The sequence below is a fragment of the Oncorhynchus tshawytscha genome, linkage group LG16 (genome assembly GCF_018296145.1).
Source record: "Oncorhynchus tshawytscha isolate Ot180627B linkage group LG16, Otsh_v2.0, whole genome shotgun sequence".
In the NCBI taxonomy this organism is placed as follows: domain Eukaryota; kingdom Metazoa; phylum Chordata; class Actinopteri; order Salmoniformes; family Salmonidae; genus Oncorhynchus; species Oncorhynchus tshawytscha.
The window spans coordinates 48,777,447-48,805,001 of record NC_056444.1 but is presented as its reverse complement, the minus strand read 5'-3'; the positions used below and the strand labels follow the sequence as shown (position 1 = coordinate 48,805,001).

The window sequence follows — 27,555 nt, the reverse complement described above, 5'->3', positions numbered from 1 at the left end:
TTCAATACTTTTCATGGGGAATCCAGAATTCTAATCGACTTTCCTGCAGTTCCTACCGCTTTCACTGGATGTCACCAGTTTGTAGAAATTGGTTGAGGTTTTTCCTTTGTGTAATGAAGAAGTACCATAGATCAGAACGAGAGTCATTTCATGTGTACCTTTTGATAGAGGCGCGTAAACAGAAAAGTAGCGTTTGTTTTGCTCCTGTATTGAACACAGATCATCCCGTCTTCAATTTGATCGATTATATACGTTTAGAAATACCAAATGTTGTATTACAAAAGTCGTTTGAAATGTTTTGGCAAAGTTTACAGGTAAATTTTGAGATATTTTGTAGCGACGTTGCGTAAGTTGGAAGCGGTGTTTTTCTGGATCAAACGCGCCAAATAAATGGACATTTTGGATATATATTGACAAGATTAATCAAACAAAAATCTGTGATGTTTATGGGACATATAGGAGTGCCAACAAAAGAAGCTCGTCAAAGGTAAGGCATGATTTATATTTTATTTCTGCGTTTTGTGTCGCGCCTGCAGAGTTGAAATATGCTACTCTCTCATTGTTTACTGTTGTGCTATCATCAGATAATAGCATCTTATGCTTTCGCCGAAAAGCCTTTTTGAAATCTGACATGTTGGCTGGATTCACAACGAGTGTAGCTTTAATTTGCTATATTGCATGTGTAATTTAATGAAAGTTTGATTTTTATAGAAATGTGTTTGAATTTGGTGCTCTGCATTTTCCCTGGCTATTGGCCATGTGGGACGCAAGCGGCCCTCCTACCCCAGAGAGGTTAAGAACACATTCTTATTTTGTGACGGCCTAGGAACGGTGGGTTAACTGCCTTGTTCAGGGGCAGAATTAAAGATTTTTACCTTGTCAGCTCGGGGATTCAATCTTGCAACCTTTCAGTTACTAGTCCAACGCTCTAACCACCTGATTACATTGCACTCCACGAGGAGACTGCCTGTTACGCGAATGCAATAAGAAACCAAGGTAAGTTGCTAGCTAGCATTAAACTTATCTTATTAAAAACATCTATCAATCATAATCACTAGTGAACTACACATGGTTGATGATATTACTAGTTTATCTAGCGTGTCCTGCGTTGCATACAATCGATGCGGTGCGTATTCACAAAAAAGGACTGTCTTGCTCCAATGTGTACCTAACCATAAACATCAATCCCATTCTTAAAATCAATACACAAGTATATATTATTGTAAAAAACGTTTGACATGTTTCTGTGGACATTACGGATAATAATTTTCGTCTGCGATGTCGTGACCGCTCGAGCCTGTGGATTTCTGAACATAACGCGCCAAACAAATGGAGATATTTTGGATATAAAATAATCTTTATGGAACAAAAGGAACATTTATTGTGTAACTGGGAGTCTCGTGAGTGCAAACATCCGAAGATCATCAAAGGTAAGCGATTTAATTTATTGCTTTTCTGACTTTCGTGACCAATCTACTTGGCTGCTAGCTGTTTGTTATAATTTGTCTACTGAGAGAGATGTCCTTACATAAAGGCTTGTTATGCTTTCGCCAAAAAGCTGTATTGAAATCTGACACGCCAGTTGGATTAACAACAAGCTAAGCTGTGTTTTGCTATATTGCACTTGCAATATCCCGCTAACGGGATAGGTGCATCAAGAAGTTAAAATCAATACATAGAAGTATATATTTTTAAACCTGCATATTTTGCTCAAATAATTCCAGATTAGCAGGCAATATTAACCAGGTGAAATTATGTCACTTCTCTTGCGTTCATTGCACGCAGAGTCAGTGTATATGCAACAGTTTGGGCCACCTAATTTGCCAGAATGTTACGTAATTATAACATAACATTGAAGGTTGTGCAATGTAAAAGGAATATTTAGACTTATGGATGCCACTCGTTAGATAAAATACGTAACGGTTCTGTATTTCATTGAAAGAATAAACGTCTTGTTTTCGAGATGATAGTTTCCGGATTCGACCATATTAATGACCTAAGGCTCGTATTTCTGTGTAATTATGTTATAATTAAGTCTATGATTTGATTATTTGATAGAGCAGTCTGACTGAGCGATGGTAGGCACCAGCAGGCTCATAAGCATTCATTCAAACAGCACTTTCGTGCGTTTTGCCAGCAGCTCTTTGCTGTGCTTCAAGCATTGCTCTGTTTATGACTTCAAGCCTATCAACTCCCGAGATTAGGCTGGTGTAACCGATGTGAAATGGCTAGCTAGTTAGCGGGGTGCGCGCTAATAGCGTTTCAAACGTCACTCGCTCTGGGAGTGGTTGTTCCCCTTGCCCTGCAAGGGCCTCGGCTTTTGTGGAGCGATGGGTAACGCTGCTTCAAGGGTGGCTGTTGTCGATGTGTTCCTGGTTCGAGCCCAGGTAGGGGCGAGGAGAGGGACGGAAGCTATACTGTTACACTGGCAATACTAAAGTGCCTATAAGAACATCCAATAGTCAAAGGTATATGAATTACAAATCATAGAGAGAGAAATTGTCCTATAATAACATCAACCTAAAACTTCTTACCTGGGAATATTGAAGACTCATGTTAAAATAACCACCAGCTTTCATATGTTCTCATGTTCTGTGCAAGGAACTTAAAAGTTTGCTTTTTTACATGGCACATATTGCACTTTTACTTTCTTCTACAACACGTTGTTTTCGCATTATTTAAACCAAATTGAACATGTTTCATTTTATTTGAGGCTAAATTGATTGTATTGATGTATTATATTATGTTAAAATAAGTGTTTATTCAGTATGGTTGTAATTGTCATTATTACAAATTTAAAAAACATGTAAAAAATAAAATAAAAATTGTCCGATTAATCGGCATCGGCTTTTTTGGTCCCCACAATAATCGGTATCGGCGTTGAAAAATCATAATCGGTCGACCTCGAGTTGGTACGTGTCAAAGGGTTAAGACTTTTTCTGGTAGATGTTTTCTAAAACCCCTTTTCCATTTGCTTGACCAGACATCAAAGCCTTTGCTTATTCCAATTTTTTTAGGAAGGAAAATAGTTGAAAACTTTATATGTCTGTTTTTAAAATTTTATATATCAACTCTTAGCGTTCATTTGATATGCTCCTATGAACTTCACATTGGTACTCATGGGTCTTATTTACATGGAAATGACCAGTAGCATTCTCCACTTGGGCCACCCAGCCCTCACCCAGTATTCCAGCCAGCCCTCCAGCCAGGGCTGTGACCGTTGAGAGGGAAGTTGGTTTACTTGGTTAGCATAGCGTTAGCTGGCCGGTTTGTTTACTTGGTTAGCATCGTGTTAGCTGGCCGGTTTTGTTTACTTGGTTAGCATAGCGTTAGCGGTCCGGTGGTTGATTGCAAGAGAGCAAGGTGAGGTCCATTCAGGCAGGCTACACAGAAACGCACACCAACACGGACACACACAGACTCTTAGATAGTTGATGACAGACGTGACCCGCCACCCACTCAGCTGTACATCTGGCTTTAATGGAATGCACTTAACCATTCACAATAAAAACTGAAACCTAGAAACGTCCCAAATAAAAAAGTAAGAATGAGTGCCGTTGTCTTGAATGTCATGAAATCAATATTTCAATTCTGTCCCCTTTCTCTCACTAAAGAGTGAAATTCTGTTGTCACTGCCTATTTAATATAACTCGGAGCAACTCAGGGGAATTAGGCCTACTAGTTTAATCTAGCAAGAGAGGAGCGAAAGCTGATGCTACAGAAGTGGGTGTCTACTGTATTTATCAACTCCCAGCTGTACAGTAGAGTAGTTCATGAAGCAGATTGAGGTTAGGTTGATTAACGACACCCACAAAACCACAACAGTGTTCCCCTCCACGATTAATCTAGGCAAGAGGCTCAGCGCAAAAGCGATCCTTTTGAGTTCTATATGTACTGTTGTCTATGCTCAGCCTAGCCATTTGGAGAAGGAAGAGCCGTGGCTACAGCTGTCCTGTCCACGGCAGAGTTTGGAATCCACCAGCTTGGCAGAGAAGCTGGCATAGATCAGAAATACAATTCTTTACAGTTCGCAGGGAGTGGGGTTATGCACTGAACAGAGGAATAAGGATCTTCCCTCGCTATGAAAATCAGCAGAGTGCTCATCTACTAGATGGCTCTATTTGCTAGAAGACACTGAGGAGAGGAAGAAATGAAAGGACCAGGATGCATAATAAGGAGTATTTAATTGCCAGTCTCCTGCAGCATTGTAAACTTGTAGAAGAGGATACACAAGTAACTGCCCTAATAATGGAAACACTTGAGTAAATGAGGGATACAAAGTACATTGAAATCAGGTGCTTCCACACAGTTGTGGTTCTTGAGTTTATTAAGAAATTGATATCCCATCACGCTTAGGGCCATGCATAAAAATGCTGGGGTGGCCATTATTTTGGCTACTATGGCTATGCCCCTATTGGATGACAACACTCCCATCCACAAGACACAAGTGGTCACTGAACGGTTTGATGAGCATGAAAATGATGTAAACCATATGCCATGGCCGTCTCAGTCACCAGATCTCAAACCAATTGAGTACTTATAGGATATTCTGGAGCGCCGTCTGAGACAGTGTTTTCCACCAAACGATGGATTTTCTAATGGAAGACTGGAGTCGCATCCCTCCAATAGAGTTCCTGACACTTGTAAAAATCTATGCCAAGGTGCACTGAAGCTGTTCTGGCTCGTGGAGGCCCAATGCCCTATTAAGACAATTTGTTGGTGTTCCCTTTATTTTGGCAGTTACCTGTACATCACCACACTGTTGCCAGGGTTGGGGCCAGGTAAACAGCGTCTCTGTGACATCACTACGACAACAAAATGACCTCCAAAAGGGGAGGGAACGAGAGACCCATGTTGGATCATAGCACGCTCGGAGGGTTGAGGCCAAGGTAACGAGAGGTGGGGGTGGAGACAGGGAGGGGTGTAGGATCCTGCAGAACCTCGTCTCCCTTCCCTGATGATGATAGATGCTGGTGACAAGATGTACCCGTGTATGGGATGAGGAGGTGGTCACATAACAGCTGGGTTCAGGCAGAGTCAAGTCACTCGCTAGCTGTGCTCCAACCCTTACAAATGTGTGTGTGCGTGTGTGTCGGTTATTCTATCCTTGTGGGGACCAACAATTTCCAAGGAAAATGATCCATTGTGGGGACACTTCCCACGTCCCCATGAGGACAAAAACTATTTAAGCTTAGGCTTAAAGCTTAAGCTATTTAAGCTTAGGGGTTAGGTTAGGGTTATAATTAGGTTTGGGATGAGTTGGACCGCAGACTGAAGGAAAAGCAGCCAACAAGTTCTCAGCATATGTGGGAACTCCTTCAAGACTGTTGGAAAAGCATTCCAAGTTCAGCTGGTTGAGAGAGTGTGCAAAGCTGTCATCAAGGCAAAGGGTGACTACTTTAAAGAATATAAATATATTTGGATTTGTTTAACACTTTTTTGGTTACTACTAGGGTTGCAAAGGGTCGGAAACCTTCTGGTAAATTTTCCATGGGAAGTTAAGCCCGGGATTTGGGGGAATTTTGTTTATATTCATCAAAGAAGTTAGCTTATAATGGTGAACCTTTTTTGTGGGATACACGTAAGGTAATTCTAGGTCCTGTAGCATATTTTGGATAAACTATCCCCAATTCAATGGATTTGCAACCCTCTGCATGCACAGTGCAATCTTCCATCACATGTACAGCGGATTCTCAAGATCTTGCACACTAATGACATGCTATTTATCCCATAATTTTTTTGTTAACTAGTAAATAGTAGCCTACAGCAAATGGTGTTTAAATAATTTCTAACTTGTTATCAATTTCTGCTAGTTAGTTTTTGCTACCATGTGGGTTTTAGCTTGCTTGAGCCCGCTAACTGAGGAGTGTTAATTCACCTGTTTCCATACATTTTTTCATTTTTCTCACAAAGGAGTTGTTTAATCTAAGTGTTTCACTATTTATCTGTACATGGAATTGTAATTGGGGGTTTTTGAATCATTTTTTAAATTTGCACTGGTGACAGGCAATGCTGCGAACATGAAGGCTGCTTGGTATAAAGTGGAGGAGTCCTACCCTAACATCACACCCATTGGATGTTCCTGCTAATGCATTGAATCTGCTCCTCAAGGACATCATGGCACTGAAATCAATGGATACACTCTACAAGAGAGCCAAGGAAATGGTTAGGTATGTGAAGGGTCATCAAGTTATAGCAGCAATCTACCTCACCAAGCAAAGTGAGAAGAATAAGAGCACCACATTGAATCTGCCCAGCAATACCCGTTGGGGTGGTGTTGTCATCATGTTTGACAGTCTCCTGGAGGGCAAGGAGTCTCTCCAAGAAATGGCCATATCACAGTCTGCCGAAATGGACAGCCCAATCAAGAGGATCCTCCTGGATGATGTATTTTGGGAGAGAGTGGTAAGCAGCCTGAAACCTATTGCAGTAGCCATTGCACAGACTGAGGGAGACAATGCCATGCTGTCTAAGAAATCCGTACTGTCCTGCCCACTTCACTGTTGCTCAAAGCAGAGGAAATTGCAGTTCTGAAATACTTCAAAAAGCGTGAAGACTTCTGCCTGAAGCCCATACACGCCGCAGCGTACAAGTATGCTGGCAAGAGCATCCTGTCTGGTGCAGAGATCAACAAGGCCTATGGTGTCATCACTACCGTGTCTCGCCACCTTGGCCTGGATGAGGGCAAGGTTCTTGGCAGTCTGGCGAAGTACACTTCCAAGCAAGGGCTTTGGGATGGAGATGCAATATGGCAGTCGTGCCAACATATCTCATCAGCCACCCGGTGGAAGGGACTTTGTGGATCTTAGGCTCTTTCCCCTGTTGCCTCCATCATCCTCCAAATCCCACAAACATCATTCGCCTCAGAGCACAACTGGTCCCTGTTTGGGACCACACACTCCAAAGCACGCAACAGGCTGACCAGAACAAAGGTTAAAAAATTGGTGGCCATCCGGGCAAATTTGAGGCTTTTGGAGCCTGACAACGAGTCATCCTCAACAAGGTTGGAAAGTGACAGTGAAGGTGAGGCCTCAGAGTCTGATGTTCAAAAGGTGGACAATGCAGAGGTCCAGGGAGAAGACATGGAAGTCTGAGAGGAAGACAACCAAAGCTTTTGTTTCTAGACTATAATTTTACAGATGTACGTTGAAATGTTTTTGGGAGATTCGATGGATCACTGGGGATCATTCAATATTCCCTTTATTTTGTTGTTCAGTGGAATCATCCCATGTGAAGAGTCAACTCATTTAATTAAAGTTACGAATTTAACTAAATAGTTTTTAAAAATTATATTGGAAGGATTTAATCATTTGCAATTATGTCTACTAATGATAAGGTAAAAGGTTTATGTTTCTGTCTCCATATGCTATGGTAAATATATCCAATGCAAAAAACATCTAGATTTAAATGGTATTATTATTAATGTGCATATATTTCCGTTAATTTTTACACCTCTGAATATTCCCCAAAATGTGCAACCCTAGTTACTACATGATTCCATATGTGTCATTTCATAGTTGTGATGTCTTCACTATTATTCTACAATGTAGAAAATTGTAAAAATAAAGATAAACCCTTGAATGAGCAGGTGTCAAAACTTTTGACTGGTACTGTATGTGAATAAATTAACTTATTTATTTAAAAACAAATTTGAGTTTTTACAGGAATTTGAAAAAATTGTTACGGTTAAAGAGATTTTTGGAGATACACCATGGCTTCTTAACTCAATTTGCTACAGACATGTTTAAAATGGATTTAATGATAATCACCCATCCATATTACCCTACAGTCCAGAAACGAAGGACAATTGTGAATCTCTGGTTCCCCCAACAACCCCCTACCTTCTCCCTGGGGCTCAAAAGGGGATGACAGCCGGGGGTTTTCTGACTCTCCACCCAATAGGACGCAGCCAGCATTAACAGAAAGATACCCCACATATCACTGACACTCACAGGCTCATCACTAAGTGGATCTGAATGGAGAAACACACACAGGAACAGACAGTCTCACTCACACACATACTGTGTCGATTTTACTATATACCTGTATTGATGTACGGACCGGTTTGGATTTTTACTTTACCTTACATAAAAATATTTCAATATTTGTTTGTTAAAAGTAATAACTACATGAGGAAACTCTAAAAAAAAAATATATTGACAATCATCCGGTCTTACCATTGGTAAGAGACTGACAAAAGTTGAGAACTGCTCATTTGCTAAGAGCTTCAGGTGAGGACATGTACTTTTTTGCCATGAATCTTCCCTGTGAGGCAGCACAGGTTCCAAAAGCACCTTAGAAATCGACACAATGTCCCTTGTGGCAAAAGTAATAGCATCCATTGACTCCATTATAAAAATACGCAAGTTTACGTTTATCGTCATGAATCTTGCCCTGGACGGAGAACTGAGATCGATTTCCGCTAGATGGGCCAGCTGCAAAGTCAAAATTGGCTATATTGTAAAAATAAATTTAAATCAAAAATAGGTTAGGCATTAAGAGTTAGCAGTGTGGTTAAGGTTAGGTTTAAAATCTGATTTTATGACTTTGTGGCTGTGCCAGCTAGTGACCACTCTGCAGAGCTAGCTCAAGGGCAATAAATGCCAATTTCCTGAAATTAAATGGTCAGTAGCAAGGTTTCCATCCAATTGGCAACAAACTTTCATGTGAATTTTCTAGAATACGCATTAAGAAAATATGCTAATCTGCCCACCAGTGGTGTGTTTGTTGCAGATTTTTTTTTTTAAATCGGTGCGAGATGACAGTGCAACAAAATGTACTTTTTCATGTACGTTTTCATGTACCGAATACAATCTAAAGTTCTATGAGTCTCTATTGCATTTTCAACTCGACTGATTTTGTTTTGTCAAAAGGCATCGATCATCATGTCACCAGACTAAGACCCTCAATATTTATTGGAAAGGAGCATCAAGATCACCATGCACTTTCACCAGCCTGTGAAGTTCATCATAACTTACAGTATATCAATATTTTCGCACAAAGGCTTTTCCACCGCCATTTCTCACATAATTACCAGTGGTAGAAAAAGTACTTATTTTCATACTTGAGTAAAAGTAAATATACACTACCGGTCAAAAGTTTGGGGTCACTTAGCAATGTCCTTGTTTTTTTAAAGAAAAGCTATTTTTTTGTAAATCACTATTGTAATGGAATATCTACATAGGCGAACAGAGGCCCATTATTAGCAACCATCACTCCCTGTGTTCCGATGGCACGTTGTGTTAGCTAATCCAAGTTTATCATTTTAAAAGGCTAATTGATCATTAGAAAACCCTTTTGCAATTATGTTAGCACAGCTGAAAACTGTTGTCCTGATTAAAAGAAGCAATACAACTGGCCTTCTTTAGACTAGTTGAGTATCTGGAGCATCAGGATTTATGGGTTCGATTACAGGCTCAAAATGGCCAGAAACAAATAACTTTATTATGAAACTCGCCAGTCTATTCTTGTTCTGAGAAATGAAGGCTATTCCATGCGAGAAATTGCGAAGAAACTGAAGATCTCGTTCAACGCTGTGTACTATTCCCTTCACAGAACTGTGCAAACTGGCCCTAACCAGAATAGAAAGAGGAGTGGGAGACCCCGGTGCACAACTGAGCAAGAGGACAAGTACATTAGAGTGTCTAATTTGAGAAACAGACACATCACAAGTCCTCAACTGGCAGCTTCATTAAATAGTACCCGCCAAACACCAGTCTCAACGTCAACGGTGAAGAGGCGACTCCGGGATGCCGGCCTTCTAGGCAGAGTTGCAAAGAAGTCGCCCCATCCCAGAGTCGCCACTTCAATGTTGACGTTGAGACTGGTGTTTTGCATTTACAACATTAACAAAGTCTACACTGTATTTCTGATCAATTTGATGTTATTTTAAAATGGACAAAAAAAAGTGATTTTCTTTCCAAAACAAGGAGATTTCTAAGTGACCCCAAACTTTATAACGGTAGTGTACTTAATAGAAAATGAAAGTGACCCAGTAAAATATTACTTTGAGTAAGTCTAAAAGCATTTGGTTTTAAATATACTTAAGTATCAAAAGTATAAATCATTTCACATGCCTTATATTGAACAAACCAGACAGTACGACTTCCATTTTACTTTTATTTATTTTTACGGATAGCCAGGGGCACACTCTAACACTCAGACATAATTTAAAAACTAAGCATTTATGTTTAGGGAGCCTGCCAGATCCGAGGCAGCAGAGATGACCAGGGATGTTCTCTTGATAAGTGTGTGAATTGGACAATTTTCCTGTCCTGCTAAGCATTCGGAAATGTAAGGAGTACTTTTGGGTGTCAGGGAAAATGTATAAAGTAAAAAGTACATTATTTTCTTTAGGAATGTAGTGGAGTAAATGTGAAAGTAGTACAAATATAAATCAAGTAAAAATGCCGCCCAAAAACGACTTAGGTAGTACTTTAAAGTATTTTTTACACCACAGATAATTATCTCAAAATGTTCTACTGCATGAGGGCATGTTTCTCTTTGCAACAATTTTCCTATCTAAAGCCTTGCCTATATTACCATAAATGACCAGAGAACACAAACGATTTATAATGAGAAGCACATTCATTATTTTGTATTGACGTGTGGTCCCGATGTGGGTAGTTGATCACCTGTAAAAGATGAGAAACGTGTATTATAGAGTTTGAGGTTGGAGCGATGGCATATGGTTTGGTGCAGAAACCTATTGTTGTGCATCTCCAAGGTAAAACGTTACTCTTCCTAACACGTATAACAGTTCCAACTGTGATGTGAACATGTTTATCAAGAGAATTAGGTAAAGCTGTAGAAATGTAAAGGATTACCTTGTTTCCCTCTGTGATTGAAGAGGGGTTTCTGTTCATTTCCTGTTCATAGAACTGACAGGCAAATGAGGCCCATTAGAGCATGGTTTTTCCATTGACGGGTAATGCAGTAATAGGTTATCCCGGAGGGATGTACATGTTTATACCCCAAAGTGTATCTATGCTAAGGAAATGTTCAAACCTTTATTGACATGTGTAACTTAAGGTTATTAATGTGGGTTTATCATCTGAGGATGTGTATTTTGAAATTCATGCAATTGAATGTTAATTGAGTCCCCTGACGCAAAACTGATTCTCATTGGCTGTTGCATCATGGGTACATGTATTTAAGCACCTGTCATTTCCTTATTTGTTGGACAGGACAGGTGGGAATGCTGCTGGGTTACAGGCATATTTGCAGCCTGGGTTTTTCTTTTGATAGAGCTCTACATATTTGGATCCAGATGATCTTTGATCAATGACCAGTTTGTTATTTTCTTTTGTAAATATCTGTACGGCTTTGGCCAGTGTATTTTGTCAGGCTGCAAATAAGAAGCCTCACCCTGTGCAAGAAAAGTCAACATTTGCTGTTGCCTCCTCACTGTAAAAATCCAACCACTGGGTCAAACTTCACACTCAAATGTATTGTGGAGCTCCTGCATCTAAATACAAACAGTATCGGCACCCAAATTTAGTACCGGCCCCTACTTCAGTCCAAGTCAAGCACTGATCATATTTAGAACTTTGATGATTCAAGAACATAAAATGCCATTCAAATACGGTCATACCTTTAACGATGAGAAAAATATTGTGATATGATATTTTGGCCATATCGTCCAGCCCTATACACATTTACCCCTCAGGGAGGCTAACAACGCCCTGAGCTTGGGAGAGAGAGGCTTTGAAGAAGACTCCAGGTAGCAACATCAGCTAGTAGTCTCAGAGCAATGCAACATGTAGAGAACACAACACAAACCCCTTTCACCACTCCTCTGCATCTCCCCCGCTCTCCTCTCTTCCAACTATCCCCCTCTCTCCATTCCTCCCTCCCTACTTCTGACCAGCTAAATATTTTATCAACTGGCAGAAGAACCTACAACCCCCAAGGCCAGGGGCCCTCTTTTTTTTCTTTTTTTTCTTCCTTTATAGAGGAAAGAGGGGGGCAGTAAAGTGCTTGTGATTGGTCACATTGAAGCGGTTCTCTTCTCTTTCTCCGTTCGTCTCTCCCATTCTCCTCCCCTCCTCTTTCGCTCTCTCCATCCGTGTGCATAACATTGTGTGTGTGTGTGTAGCACGCTGCTCGGTTCAGAACTGGATGAACGACCTTGAGCGCAGGGCTGAGTTGCCGTGGCAACGAAGCTTCGCCCAACCAGTAACAGCTGGATGCAACAGCACTCCCTGAATTTTAGCGGGAGTCGCCACGTTAATAAAAATGACACTCTCCTCCTCCCCCCTCTTCTTTCTCCTATTTATCCCGCCCTCCCTCCCTCCCTCACACGTATGTAGACCTGTACTCTCAGACAAAAGAAAAGAGCAACTCTGTCCAAACCATTGACTGATCATCCACCAGTGAGTCAGAGTAGGAGGTAATGCATTGGTTCCCGTGTCTATGAATTTGTTGCATAAAAACATTTAAAAAATAATCAAATACGTAGTCATTAAACGGTAATACATGCCACTTATTTTACCTCGATTAAAATATTCATGGGGAGGAACCGAAATGAGGGAAACGCAGGGGGGAACGTAATTAGGTCATGCATATATTAATGAATATTATTGAGTAACTGAATCATTTATTGTCAATCAAAGCGGTCCTACAGCCCTTGGCCATTAAAATATGTGTCATTATTTAGTGTTGTGCTGTTGGTCTGTGGACAGGCAACACGGAGCTGACAGGAGAGTCGAGCTGGAGGGAGCAGGACATGGTGGAGGATGTCACAGAGTTGGTTCCAACCAGCTCCATCTGGAAAGCATTCCAGCAGAGCTCGCTAGCTCGCGTCACACAACACACCCGCACCAGGCAGGCAGGTACAACACCCACATGAGACAATGCCATCCCATCCACACACACAGTCGCATACATTCACACGCAAACATGTGCTTACGAAACACACACACACACACACATCCCTGCATGTGCAAACACACACAGGCACACACGCACCCCTCCCAAAACACACACGGATGCACTATACATACTTGCAAAAACACAAAAGGTCATGCACATTCAAATCACCTTCTCACCTCCCAGTCATTTAAGAGCAGATTTAACTTATTTAGCCTGAATTCTGCGATTCAGCCTTAAAGGGGATTAAGACTTAGAATTAAATGAATTATGAGTAATGAAAGAGAGAGAGGGGAGAGATGGAGTCTGGGATAGAGAGGGAGAGAGAGGCAGAGCAAAAGACGGAAAGCAAGTGATGGAATTGGTACAAGAGAGGGGGTGGGAAAAGAGAGAGAGAGAGAGACACTTGGCATTCCTCTCACAGGGGAGACAGACGGCTCAGTAAAGATCAGAAACCTGAGGACATGAGGTGTACTGGAGGCACTGGCTGGAAATAAGGAGAAGAGAATCACATGCAACAGCCTTTCCAACTGTCCCCTCTCCTCCTGTCCTGTTTCCTTCCTCCATCTCAATCAGTCCTCTCTCTCTCTCTCTCCTCTCCCCCTCCCTCCTACAGGGGCTTCTTAGGCGCACCACATTTTAAACAGCAGCGATCAACAAAACAGGCATTTTTGGTAACCAGAAATGAGTTGTTAAAGATAGTTCTACTTCCGACCTTAACCGGCGACACTCAAGTGCATGCTGGTCTGCCTTCCGTGAGCTTTCAAAACCGGTTTACCAGGGAAACTACTTTCAAAACCACACGTGCACACGCACGCATGTACGCACACGCGCACAAACACACACACACAACTCCGTCGGCAACCTGACACCTACTGCTTCTGTAAGCCGTAAGCACACACATACCGCAACCATTCAAATGGACAAATATTCAACTGGGCACAGAGACTTTCATTGCGGCTGTGCTCAGACTCCACACGCAATCTTCTCTGAAACACCCCGTAGCGGTCCAGCCCGTGCCAAGCAATCTTCTAACTTCAGACCTGATCGCAAGAGCCAGCCGCTAAAATGTCTTTGGTACAGAAATGAGTGGCTAGTTCAGGGTTTGTCAGTCTAATGCTGCTCACTTAGGAAGTGAATGACTTGGCAGTGACGCAACAAGTAGTCTTTTCTCTTCTGTGCTAGTAGAAAGACAGGGAGATAAAGGTCTGTCCTGGGCATAGACCTCAACGTTATACACCACAACTAGATAGAATTAGCTGCTACTGTTGTCAGTCCGTCAGTCTGTGTGTGTCTGTGTGTATTGTGCAGCCCAGACTAATCTGCATTTAAGCAATAAGGCATGAGGGGGTGTGGTATATGGCCAATATATACCACGGCTGTCAGCCAATCAGCATTCAGGGCACGAACGACGCAGTTTAATTGAATGCTGGTTGGCTGACAGCCGTGTTATATCAGACCGTATACCACGGGTATGACAAAACATTTATTTGCACTACCTTCATTACGTTGGTAACAGGTTTATAGTAGCAATCAGCCACCTCAGGGGTTTGTTATATATGGCGTGGTGCCTAACAACAGCCCTTAGCTGTGGTATATTGGCCATATACCACACCTCCTCAGGCCTTATTGCTTAATTAGAGGTCCAAGTGACAGGACAACCCAAAAATCTGTCCTTATGGAGAAGGCTACACTGCCTGAAAATACCCAATACCTCAGGCATCAGGACGGCCACCTCTCTCTGGTTTAGAGAGAGGCAACGCAACAGATCAGCTCATCACACTGCAGCTGGGGGAGACAGGGGCACTGTCACACACACCATAGAGCGAGCAAGAGAGAGGCCGACACATACAAACTGAAGAGAAAGAGATGTGATGAACAAACTTGCATCAAAAAGAGCAGGAGGAAACAGACAAAAAGGCGAATAATGAGGTAAAAAATTCCAGCAGGTAGTGTCACGCTGGAATAAAGGGTCGGGAGACAGGCGCAGGAATGCGTAATGTTTTTTTTTTATTATACCCAAATTACGGCGTGCCGCGTAAAGGCACGGGGACGAAAAGACCAAACAAACACGTAACAAAACACAGGGTTGAAACCCAAACAAAAGAGCGAGGAGTACCTCGAATAAACAACACAAGGGCACAATGATTAACACACGGGACGAGACCTGTAATCATCTGCAAAATCCACAATGGCACGAAAGCCAAAGCACAGGTACTCACACGAACCAACGGACATTGGAACAATAATCGACAGGACAATGGTAAACCAAGGACACACTTATACAATTACTAATCACTGGGTTCGGGGCCAGGTGTGCGTAATGAAAGTTCCGGAGGGATCTGTGACAGGTAGCTTAACCTGAGCCACTTCCCCGAGTCACTCCAAATACAAACACCCCCCCCCCCAGCCCCGAACCAACACACACACATCCCCCTCGTCTCCTCCCCATCATCCCAGACTAGTGTGGGAGGTCCCCATTGCCTCCTCCTTCCACCCCTCACCCCCACAGCCGGACCCAGTCACTAACATCACCCCTGCCCTCGACCCCCTTCTTCTATTTAGCAAACACCATGCATCACTGTCACCCCCCCCATCCAACTACTATCCCCAACCCCCATCTGGGGGCCTATAGGCCCAGCAGCCTGTCTATGTCCAGTCTCCCTGCACCACCTCAATTTAGGAGCCCTCTGTAAGCCAGCGTGGAGGGGAGAGGTGGGGCAAGTGTGTGTGACTGCGAGGGTGTGAGCGTGTGTCTGTTAATTGAAGGTTTGGCCCACAGAGAGACATCACTGTAAAATCTGCCAGCGGGGCGCTGAGGAACAAGACGCTGTCTGCCCGGCCGCCACACCCTCTACTCGGCCCTCTACCCAGGCAACACAGTCACACAGCCAGGTCATTCGGGAACAAAGCCGGAGACACAGAGCTAAATTTAAACCGAGGCTTTTATAATTAACTCAACCTTATTGCCCTGGCCCTGCTGCCTGCAACACACCTCATAGACTCTCTCTTTGACACATGGAGACACTATATTAATAAGCAGAAGAACAATATATAAGATCATTGATGTTTCTATAATAATTCAAGTAAAAGAACTACGCTACGGGATGGTTATATAATTAGGGAGTGGAGGAGGGTCATAAAAGACAGGACCTTTAGAGTAGATGAACTATTTCACACACACACACACACACACACACACACACACACACACACACACACACACACACACACACACACACACACACACACGGCAAGTTGCAGCAAAGTCTAAGATGACACTGACATACATGTGAGACGGGAAATTAAACGAACCACGTTGGGCTCGGGTAAAGGAAACACTGACACTATCTGCACATTGTCTACTGTATCCTGGGAGAGCACTGTCTGACTTGCACGCCACACGGTCTGTCCCTTATTGGCGTTCGGACCCTTATCATGTGAACCAGAATCACATCTCTGCACAGTGCACACCTCCTAAAAGTATCCATGTACAGAGTTATGACCTATCACAACCCTTCCCTGTCGCCCCTTCTCCATCAGCGATGGGCATCATGGACTAAATGAAGGAGCAACAATAGGCTACAGTAAATTAACTAGAATTTACTCCCTTGGTCAACATTTGACAACACACACAGACTAGCTACATTATTTATTTTTTATTCAAATCATTCCGTTGATTCTTCAAACATTGTGCAAGGAACCAGTGGGGGGGTGGATAATTTGCCGTTTTATATGGAAACTTGTGCTATTCTACACATTTAGCCATGAGGCAGAGAGGAAAATGTTGCCTTTTTTTTAAAGCTAAAATAGGCCATAACTCTGTGTGCTGGCTGTGACAACGGAACTGGATTAAAAGCTGTCTTGTTTGCTAAATGAACAAATGAAACAGTCCGTGACACGGTGCATAACGCCATGGAAGCACTGTGACATACGCCTCGATGCAGTCATATTCGTGGCTTATTGGGGGTGTCGCTTTCAGTTCAATATTTTTTAGCAGTTCAATATTTTTTGGCAACGCCAACCTGTAAGAGAATTCATCCCAGTTCCGTTTCATCAAATCTGACAAACCCAGTGCACCGCTTGTTAGGAATTCTATCTGATGATGTCTTTTTACCTGAACATGCAAACAACTCATCCCCTGTTTGGAACACTGACAATTAAAGAGCACAACAAATTCAAATCAACTCGTATTTTTTTAAATTGTTGTTGCTCAATCTGATTGGGTGGCCCTGTATCTAACTTGAACATAGACGAGCAACATTTGCAGCTGGCTACAGTGTATCAATAGTAGGATGGGTATCACATGTAGGCTGCGACGTACCGACATACACTGACACCATGTAACAAACTCGAGCAGCAATAACAATGTAATAATGGAGCAACACACAGCAAGGCTTCGCTGTAAAGTTAAATCTCCTTCGGTGAAGTAAACCTTGACTAGAGGTGTGTGAGTGAGAGAACTAGAGAGAGAGAAGAGAGAGAGCTAGAGAGAGCGAGAGAGGGAGAGAGATAGAGCGCATTTACATTTGACTTGGTTAGACTTTACCCCTGCGCCGCCGGGCGACATGAACTTACCGAATGAAAGCAACATGTCCTAGGCTAGTTTACGAGTCAGAAAATACTGTCATTTATGTCGTGTCGTCCGCGCCAAGTGTGCCAGAACATAAACAGCACTTTTTTTCTCTCTCAACCTTGTCCTCTTAGTAAGTTAGAAAATGTGTCCCTTCAAGTTCCAAACTAAAGGGCACTTTATTTTCAATTCCTCGCCTATGACCATTAATAGGTTCAAAGCCACTATGCCAGAGACCATAGGATACAGCGCGCTATACCCACACCAAAATTCATGACCTTGGCTTGAACCTGGAGTTATACTTTTAATTTGCTGTCAAAATAAACGGGAATATGCACAGTGCCCGTGTGTGCGGCGCACCAACCTGTATTGTGTTATGAAGAGTGTATAGAGTCCTACTACACATTAGTGGACAACAAAGTCCGTCCAACGGAACGACGGACAATGCCATTCGTGCGCAAAACCGAGCTTGGTATAGAAGGAACGTGTAAAGGGGAAAACGTCGTAAACTCACCAAATCGATGTATCTCTGTGAGCGTACCGATATCTTCTTCGTTTCGCTATTAACTCTCCGCCATCTTCAGCGCTGTGTTTGTTTAAATGGGAAACACTCCCGAAGCCCAAGAAGCCAGCTTGTGGCTGAGCGTTGGGGGTTTCTGGGTAGAGCAGTTTTATTCCCCGTCGAACACTGTTCTTTTCGCTAGGGCAGACCTCCCGGATACGGACTACAACTACGTATGCCCCCAAGAGGAGATCTCGAGTTCTGGTGTAGACGGCTGACAGCGACGATATTAGAGCAGAAAAATGCCATGGTGTTTATTTTTAGTTAACATGAGGAGCACTTGAAAAGCAAACAGTGACTTGTTGTGTGCAAATGCCTGTATTACCTAATAGGCTGTTCTGCTATCATCTGCTCTAACATGGTCATGACGATTTGCAGAAGGGGTGTGGATTGGTCATAATATCTAAGTAAACTTATAACATTTACAGCAGGGATCATCAACTAAATTCAGCCGCTGGGCCGAATTATTCATGAGCGGATGGTGAGGGGGCCAGGAACATAATTGCTAATAATTTGTAGACTTCAAATTGACTGCAAGAAACTCAATCATTATATAATATTTCACTAAAATATCATCATTTCAAACCTTGCTTGCGTTTGCACATGATCACGTATCTCTCTATTTGTTATGAGTGGTAATACTTTGCGAGGTGCCATATTCAATCAAACCACTTTAACCGTGATTTTGAGTTTGATTGAACTGCTATTAAATGACATGATGCTTTGATTTAGTCTGGCAGTCTTTACGCCTTAGTGAGAGCTAACTCTGAATTGCTAGCTGTACTAATATTTTCTGGACCTGGAAAGGGCTGCGTGGTTTCATTTTGTATCTGTAGAACAGTGGGACCTCCAGGCCTGTATGTCTTATAGATGAGGCCCATATGTGGACTCAATATGGGGAAGCTGGCAGGGTCAGTGTGGACCGGTGGCGTCAGAGCCTGCATGGTGGCCTGGGGATTGGGGCACAATCTGCACAGTCGGCCCAGAACCTGTACCCCTGCCAAGAAGAGACAGGGTAGGATAGCACCAACCCGTCACCATGGTGATACCAGGCAGGCAGGGGAGTAGGCACACACACAGGCAGAGCAGAGAGTAGGGTTTCATCTGTGCCAGGGAGGGGTAGAGCTTGAGGGAGGGAGAGCGATAGGAAGAAAGTGAGAATCAGGTAGAGAGAAGGAGGAGAGAGTGTAAAAACAGGTATGGAGTAGCAGAAAGGCTGGAAGACGGGTAAAGAGGGACACAGATGTATTGCTATTATTGAGTATTTAGTATATTGTATTTACTAGGATCCCCATTAGCTACTGCCAAGTACTCTTCCTAGCGTTCAAACAGCGATAAAACATTTACATCACAATAAATCAAATGAAACAGCCTACATCCTACGTAAAACAATGCATCATACAAGACATAATTATATTATTAAACTATTAATACAAAGGTACAATATAAAATCCACAATACCACAACATTACAATGTACAGTGCCTTGCGAAAGTATTCGGCCCCCTTGAACTTTGCGACCTTTTGCCACATTTCAGGCTTCAAACATAAAGATATAAAACTGTATTTTTTTGAGAAGAATCAACAACAAGTGGGACACAATCATGAAGTGGAACGACATTTATTGGATATTTCAAACTTTTTTAACAAATCAAAAACTGAAAAATTGGGCGTGCAAAATTCTTCAGCCCCCTTAAGTTAATACTTTGTAGCTCCACCTTTTGCTGCGATTACAGCTGTAAGTCGCTTGGGGTATGTCTCTATCAGTTTTGCACATTGAGAGACTGAAATTTTTTCCCATTCCTCCTTACAAAACAGCTCGAGCTCAGTGAGGTTGGATGGAGAGCATTTGTGAACAGCAGTTTTCAGTTCTTTCCACAGATTATCGATTGCATTCAGGTCTGGACTTTGACTTGGCCATTCTAACACCTGGATATGTTTATTTTTGAACCATTCCATTGTAGATTTTGCTTTATGTTTTGGATCATTGTCATGTTGGAAGACAAATCTCCGTCCCAGTCTCAGGTCTTTTGCAGACTCCATCAGGTTTTCTTCCAGAATGGTCCTTGTATTTGGCTCCATCCATCTTCCCATCAATTTTAACCATCTTCCCTGTCCCTGCTGAAGAAAAGCAGGCCCAAACCATGATGCTGCCACCACCATGTTTGACAGTGGGGATGGTGTGTTCAGGGTGATGAGCTGTGTTGCTTTTACGCCAAACATAACATTTTGCATTGTTGCCAAAAAGTTCAATTTTGGTTTCATCTGACCAGAGCACCTTCTTCCACATGTTTGGTGTGTCTCCCAGGTGGCTTGTGGCAAACTTTAAACAACACTTTTTATGGATATCCTTAAGAAATGGCTTTCTTCTTGCCACTCTTCCATAAAGGCCAGATTTGTGCAATATACGACTGATTGTTGTCCTATGGACAGAGTCTCCCACCTCAGCTGTAGATCTCTGCAGTTCATCCAGAGTGATCATGGGCCTCTTGGCTGCATCTCTGATCAGTCTTCTCCTTGTATGAGCTGAAAGTTTAGAGGGACGGCCAGGTCTTGGTAGATTTGCAGTGGTCTGATACTCCTTCCATTTCAATATTATCGCTTGCACAGTGCTCCTTGGGATGTTTAAAGCTTGGGAGATCTTTTTGTATCCAAATCCGGCTTTAAACTTCTTCACAACAGTATCTCGGACCTGCCTGGTGTGTTCCTTGTTCTTCATGATGCTCTCTGCGCTTTTAACTATCACAGTGCAGGTGCATTTATACGGAGACTTGATTACACACAGGTGGATTGTATTTATCATCATTAGTCATTTAGGTCAACATTGGATCATTCAGAGATCCTCACTGAACTTCTGGAGAGAGTTTGCTGCACTGAAAGTAAAGGGGCTGAATAATTTTGCACGCCCAATTTTTCAGTTTTTGATTTGTTAAAAAAGTTTGAAATATCCAATAAATGTCGTTCCACTTCATGATTGTGTCCCACTTGTTGTTGATTCTTCACAAAAAAATACAGTTTTATATCTTTATGTTTGAAGCCTGAAATGTGGCAAAAGGTCGCAAAGTTCAAGGGGGCCGAATACTTTCGCAAGGCACTGTACAATCTGATTTCACTGCTCGCTTGTGTTACTTGATGTGGAAGAGAGTTCCATGTAGACATGGCTCTCTGTAGTACTGCACATTTCCTAGAGTCTGTTTTGTACTTGGGGACTGTGAAGAGAACCCTGGTGGCATGTCTTGTGGGGTATGTATGCGTGTCTGAGCTGTGTGTTAGCTATTTGAACAGACAGTTTGGTGCTTTCAACACGTGAATACCTCCCACAAAGGCGAACTAGTGATACAGTCAATCTCTCCTCTACTTTGAGCCAGGAGAGATTGACATGCATGTTATTAATATTGGCCCTCTGTGTTGATTTAAGGGCCAGCCGTGCTGCTCTGTTCTGGGCCAACTGTAATGGTCCTGTAGGACTTGTTTTGTTGATTGAGTGAGTGTGAGAAAAATGGTTGGAAATACAGAAAACAAGGCAAGGAGGACAATGAGAGAGAGGGCAAGAGAAAGAGAGGGAGAAACGGTGAGTGATGTGAATGTGCAGGGTGGGTGAAGATGAGGAGGGAGAGAGTGATAGAAAACATTAAGCAGAGACAGTCAGAGAATTACCCAGAGAGAGAGAGAGAGAGAGAGTGCTAAAGGAAAGAGAGGGAGAAACGGTGAGTGATGTGAATGTGCAGGGTGGGTGAAGATGAGGAGGGAGAGAGTGATAGAAAACATTGAGCAGAGCCAGTCAGAGAATTACCCAGAGAGAGAGAGAGAGAGCTAAAGGAAAGAGAGTGAAAGAGAGGTGACAGAGAGCGAAGGGGGAGGAATGAGCAGGAGGAGAACAGGACTTTGCAATTAGCCTGGCCTGGGCATAATCCACCAAGTCAAGGAACACGACCAGAGGAAAAGAAAGATGCTTGTATTATGTGTCCTTTCAAAACTTTTTTTTAAGAGAAAGAGAGAGAGAAAGAGAAAAGGGGTGGACGTGTGACACTGCAGAAGTTACAGAAAGTTTTTAGTGATGAAAAGTGTCCCAAGTGAAAACTGCAGCTCAAGCAGCAGCAGCAGGCTGGCAAGCAGCACATTTTCTGAACATGTCCCAAACAGCTTCGACAAACAAGACACACGCTATTTATACCGCCGGAGAAAGGCCTTCAATTATGGTACTTCTTTTAGGAAGCAGTGTCAGCACAAACAGACTGGTCCTTGATAGCTTCTCGGCGTTGAGGATTGTGTTGCCCGGCGAAAAGTGCTTCAGGAACATCCTGATTCCAAAGTTAGTTTTTCTTTGGATTGACCTCCTCTATTGGTTCCCATCTATATATGTGAATGAATCAATGCTCGCGTGAAGTTATTTGGTGACAACTCTTCAAGCCTAAAAGTATATTTTATTGGATTTGCTTTGATGAGGTTTGTCGTCTGTTTATGCGTGTAACTGTGTGTGTGTGTGTGTGTGTGTGTGTGTGTGTGTGAGCTCTCCATTTTCTCTACAGAACTAGGGGTGGGCTTGAATCTTGTCTTTCCCCCCCTTCCCCCATCACCACACAATGCAGAAAGCCAAACCACTATCAGTGCTTTTGTCCATACTCCCCCATTAAAGTGAGAGGGCACAGAGAGGGGGAGAGGAGGAGGAGGGTGAAAAAGAAGAGAGAGGTGAAAAAAAGAGTCATCTGTCATGAAAAAGAATATGTCTGAGAGAGGTTGAAAAAGATGTCCTTAACCCCAAACCCCTAACCCTAAACCGAACCCCTAACCCTAATCGTAACCCTGACCCTAAACCTAACCCCTAAGCCTAAAATATCCTTGTGGGGACCGGTGAAACGTCAGCACATTTCCCTGTTTTCTCCCTGTTCTACTATCTTTGTGAGGAATTCTGGTCCCCACAAGGACAGTAAAAACCAAAGAAACAAACACGCACACATACACACACCTCCTTCCTTTAGGATCCCTCGTAGTCGAATATGAGATATCACGGGTCCGGGTTGTGGTGTGGGTCCGGCTGGCCAGGGGTCCGGAAATGGCTAAATAGGCCAACCCGTGGCCTGCAGATCTGGTCGCAGTTGGTACAGCGATGGTTCCTCTTGTGAACAGGGCTTGTTGTTACTGGCAAAGGTGTCTATGTTTTAATGCACACTCTTTTTCCAGATAAGTGCTGCCTTCTTTCGGCCTCCAAGAGTTGGTGATTTTGGTCTTGACATGAGGATCCCCCAGTTGTTTTGATCTATATTGCATTTCTTGAGGCGTGCTTTGAGGTCGTCACGGTAACGCTTTCCCCCTGACCTCCAGGGGCACGGGATCTATCCCTGAGCTTGGGATTAGAAAACTTGTTTAGGGAGCCTCGATTGGCTCATCCTCACGAGGTGACCGGCCCGTCGGAGGTGATGTTTCCTAGTGGTGACTTCTATACAGGGGGAGTTGGTTTTCTCCAGGACACTGATGATGGTTTGTCTGTCTTCCCAGCTGATGTTAAGCGTTATCCTGAGGCGGCGTTGGTGAAATTTTTCGATGGGGTCCAGGCTTCCAAAATGTATAGCAGGGTAGGAATGATCGCACGCACACACATACAAACTGTGGTGGAAAACTGTCCTATACCCCCCTCCTTCATAATCACATTCACGCATGAAACTGAACAGGCAAAGAGCCCGGGTCTGTATCAAACACATTTAGAGCAGAATAAGTCAAAGAGCAGTAATTGGATAGAGATGTCCCGGATGTTATTGAGACAGAATCCTGGAAGTTTTCAGTACTGCAGTGACAGTGAGAGGGAGGGAGGGAGGGAGGGGAATAGACAGAGAGAGGCTGTTTAACATTCCAAACAGGTAGAGAGAATTCAGGAGCAGCAGAGCAGCCAGTGGCACACACAGGTATAACGCACAGGGGCTCAGTGGGAGGGAGAGGGGGAGGCAGAAAGAGAGAGTGAAAGTACAGAGGAGATGGATGGGTTTGGACTTGCACACAGGTGTCGTGTAGGGAAAAAGAAGGGGAGGGGGTAGAGAGTAGTAGGAGATTGGTAGAGAGAGGTGTTAGGCGCTATTGAGAATACATGTACTAGCCGATTCTACACCACCCCAGGTTTAAACCAGAGCAAGGGGAGCTCTACCTAACATTACAATACAGGTTCTTAAATCTGGTGGAAACTCACTGTTTACCCAGGGAAGAGGCTTGAGACCAGAATAACATTATGATATTTTTTGCAGGAAAAGTCTCATTTTTAAAAGGTATCGAATAATAAAAGTGATAAACAAATGAAATATAAAATGAAAAATAAAACAATGAAGGTACAATATACAATAAAGATAATTCCTTAGATTGTTGATGCTCTCACAGTAGTATGGGCCCGTGGTGCAGATCAGCAGTAGTGCACTTGAGAATTGGACCGTGGCGAGAGTTCAGAGTTCTAGGGGAGTCGCGTCAAGGCCACCCACAACATCCGCATAGGAACTGCGAGACATAGAAAACTGGTGACAGTATGACATCTGAATCACTGAATAACTCTTGTCTGTCAAATCGTCAGGAACACTAGCAAAGCAAAATGCCCTCGGACTAAACCAAATAAATATAGTAAGGGTGCCACAAAGACAGGAGACAGTTCAAACAATAACAAAATGAAAAACCAAACAGTCGCTCCAGTGCTCACTCCCTCCGCGAGTCGACACGCATTCAAAACGCACACACCTGTAATTCTACCACCAGCTAATAGTAGGCTACTTCAGCAATTTTTGGCCTCATCTTCTTCTATTACGTTCGCCTCCACACTTCAACACACACAACGTTATCTTGGTGTGGTAGATAGCTGGCTGCAATGTTGTAGTAGCGTTTGGTGTCGTAATGACTGTGCCTGAGCGTGGAGCGGGAGCTCGGGTTGGTAGTGAGTGCGGGAGGAGAGAGAGAAAGGTTTTGTCCATTCCTCATTATAAGGGGCCCGCTCAGGGCTCACTCACACACAAATAGCATAAGATTATTATATCGTACCTTAATCACAATAACCCCCTTTTGCCACATATGACAGAGGGACAGGTACACTCTTAGATAAAAAGGTGCTATCTAGAACCAAAAAAAGGGTTCTTTGGCTGTCCCCATAGGATAACCTTTTGAAGAACCCTTTTTGGTCTCAGGTGGAAACCTTTCGGGTTCAATGTAGAACCCTTTCCACAGGGGGTTCTACGTGGAATCCAAAAAGGGTTCTAACTGGAACCAAAAATAGTTCTACCTGGAACCAAAAAAAGTTATCCTACGAGACAGCAGGAGAACCCTTTTAGAGGCCATTTTTCTAAGAGTGTAGAGGCGGAGAGAGAAAAAGAGAGCGAGCGTGGGGTGAATAGAGAAGCTTGCAGGGACTCAGGTGTATCATTTTGAGGGAAGGAGCTAGATGAGGGAAGACACAAAAGGGAGAGGTGAAAAGAGATACAAGGGGGGTGGGATAGATAGGAGAGTGGAAAGGAGTACAGACGAAGAGAGAGAGACTGACACCACAGAGAAAAAGATGGATGGAAGGATGGGGAGGTGTTGTGCGAGGGGTGGGGGTGAGTGCGAGTGGTTGGGGGGCCAATGTCTTTGACATGGGCAGGAGCAGGCTTGCGAGCTGAGGGGGAGAGAATGTAATCTTCCTTATTTGATATTTTTTCCATTACCTTTCCGCCAAGTTTAGAATTGTAAACTATTGCGAGCACTGCTCCACATCACGTGATATACACCACAAGGGGAGAGAAGAGGGAGAGAGAGAGAGAGAGAGAGGGGGAGAGGGACAGAGAGGGAGAGAGAGAGAGAGAGGGACAGAGAGGGACAGAGGGAGAGAGAGAGAGAGAGAGAGAGAGAGAGGAGAGGGACAGAGGGGGAGAGAGAGGGACCTGATGAACTCAAACTAAACTGTTTATCGTACATCAGAGTGTGTCCAACTCCAAACTCCCACAACAGAATAGATAAGAGCGTACTATGAGCGCACCGCTTATAAAGGGAAAGAGCTCTCCATGCAGAATGGGGCCCATATATAAATATCCCATGTTTTTTCTCTCGCTTCCACCCCAATCCCATTATATTTTATATTAATAATGCAACAGAAAAAATGATAAGATTTTTGTTATTTAAACAACACAAATTATTGCAGTTTTACCATCTCACCACCAGGGGATGCTGCAGCACCAGTACTTCCCGCCTCTATGTGGAAGGAGAGACAAAACAAGGAGGGCTGATCATCTCTCTGTCACCCATCTATTCATAGTCTCAGCTACCATCCCACCACTGCAGGCACCTCTTACTGCAGTTTTTTTTTATTTTTTTTATTTCATTTAACCTTTATTTTATCAGGGAGTCATACTGAGACCAAGGACTATTTTACAGATGAGCCCTGAATTACATAAGTTACACACATCAACATAGAACATACAAAATGCGAGCAGAAAGCGAAACAAGGTCTTAAAGAACAAACCCATTCATCAGTAATAAGGTCCTCTATCAGATTTCTAAATTGACCTAGAGGCACCAGAACATCACATTTAAGAACGTTTTGAAGATTGTTTCGCAAATAAGCTGATTTACCTAACTCAGTAGAGACCAACGGGAATTTCAAGACTTAGCCAGCCCTGAGACCCGGGTGTGGTAACTCATATGTCTAAAGACTTAGCCAGCCCTGAGACCCGGGTGTGGTAACTCATATGTCTAAAGACTTAGCCAGCCCTGAGACCCGGGTGTGGTAACTCATATGTCTAAAGACTTAGCCAGCCCTGAGACCCGGGTGTGGTAACTCATATGTCTAAAGACTTAGCCAGCCCTGAGACCCGGGTGTGGTAACTCATATGTCTAAAGACTTAGCCAGCCCTGAGACTCGGGTGTGGTAACTCATATGTCTAAAGACTTAGCCAGCCCTGAGACCCGGGTGTGGTAACTCATATGTCTAAAGACTTAGCCAGCCCTGAGACTCGGGTGTGGCAACTCGTATGTCTAAAGTGTCGTTATGACGTTAGGTGCAGTGGGACGTCTTGTAAAAGGGTTGAAAATGAAAACATAGCCATGTCTCAATCTACGTGACATCAAAGAGGGCCAACCAACTTTCTGGTAGAGAATGCAGTGATGAGTACTAAAATAGTTGCCTTTAATAAAGGGCAGTGCGCCATCGTCTAACTGCTTTAATGAAGTGACAGCTGCGTTCACATAGAAGATGTCGCCATCGGTCTAGGGCCGATAGAAGAGTCGACTGAATAATCTGCTTTCTGCTATTTAGCGAGAGGCAGGACCTATTTCTATAGAAGAAGCCCATTTTTATTCTCAGCTTCTTAGCTAACTCATCAATATGCTTTTTAAAAGACAGCTTTTCATCTATCCAGATGCCCAGACATTTGTAAGCAGGGGCACCATCAATATGGACACCATCCAAAGTACGTATGCATAAATCTTCAGAGTTATTTTGATGTGCTCTAGAGAACAACATATAATTCGTTTTTTACCTGTTTTCAATACTAATTTCTGGTCAATTAAGTTTTCCTTCCCAACGAAGGCAGACTGTAGTTCAGATAGAGCCT

At 43.1% G+C, this 27,555-nt stretch overlaps 1 protein-coding gene across 3 annotated transcripts in view; it reads right to left on the bottom strand.

Annotated features, from left to right (window-relative positions):
- Window positions 1–18,108, bottom strand: part of LOC112215784 (nuclear receptor coactivator 3) — a 113,216-nt gene extending 95,108 nt beyond the window's left edge. For all 3 annotated transcript variants that reach the window (XM_042299245.1, XM_024375181.2, XM_024375182.2), the window contains exon 1: window positions 17,958–18,108. The gene's annotated coding sequence lies outside the window, so the exon portion shown is untranslated. The remainder of the gene's footprint in view (window positions 1–17,957) is intronic.
- Between the last annotated feature and the right edge of the window lie 9,447 nt (window positions 18,109–27,555).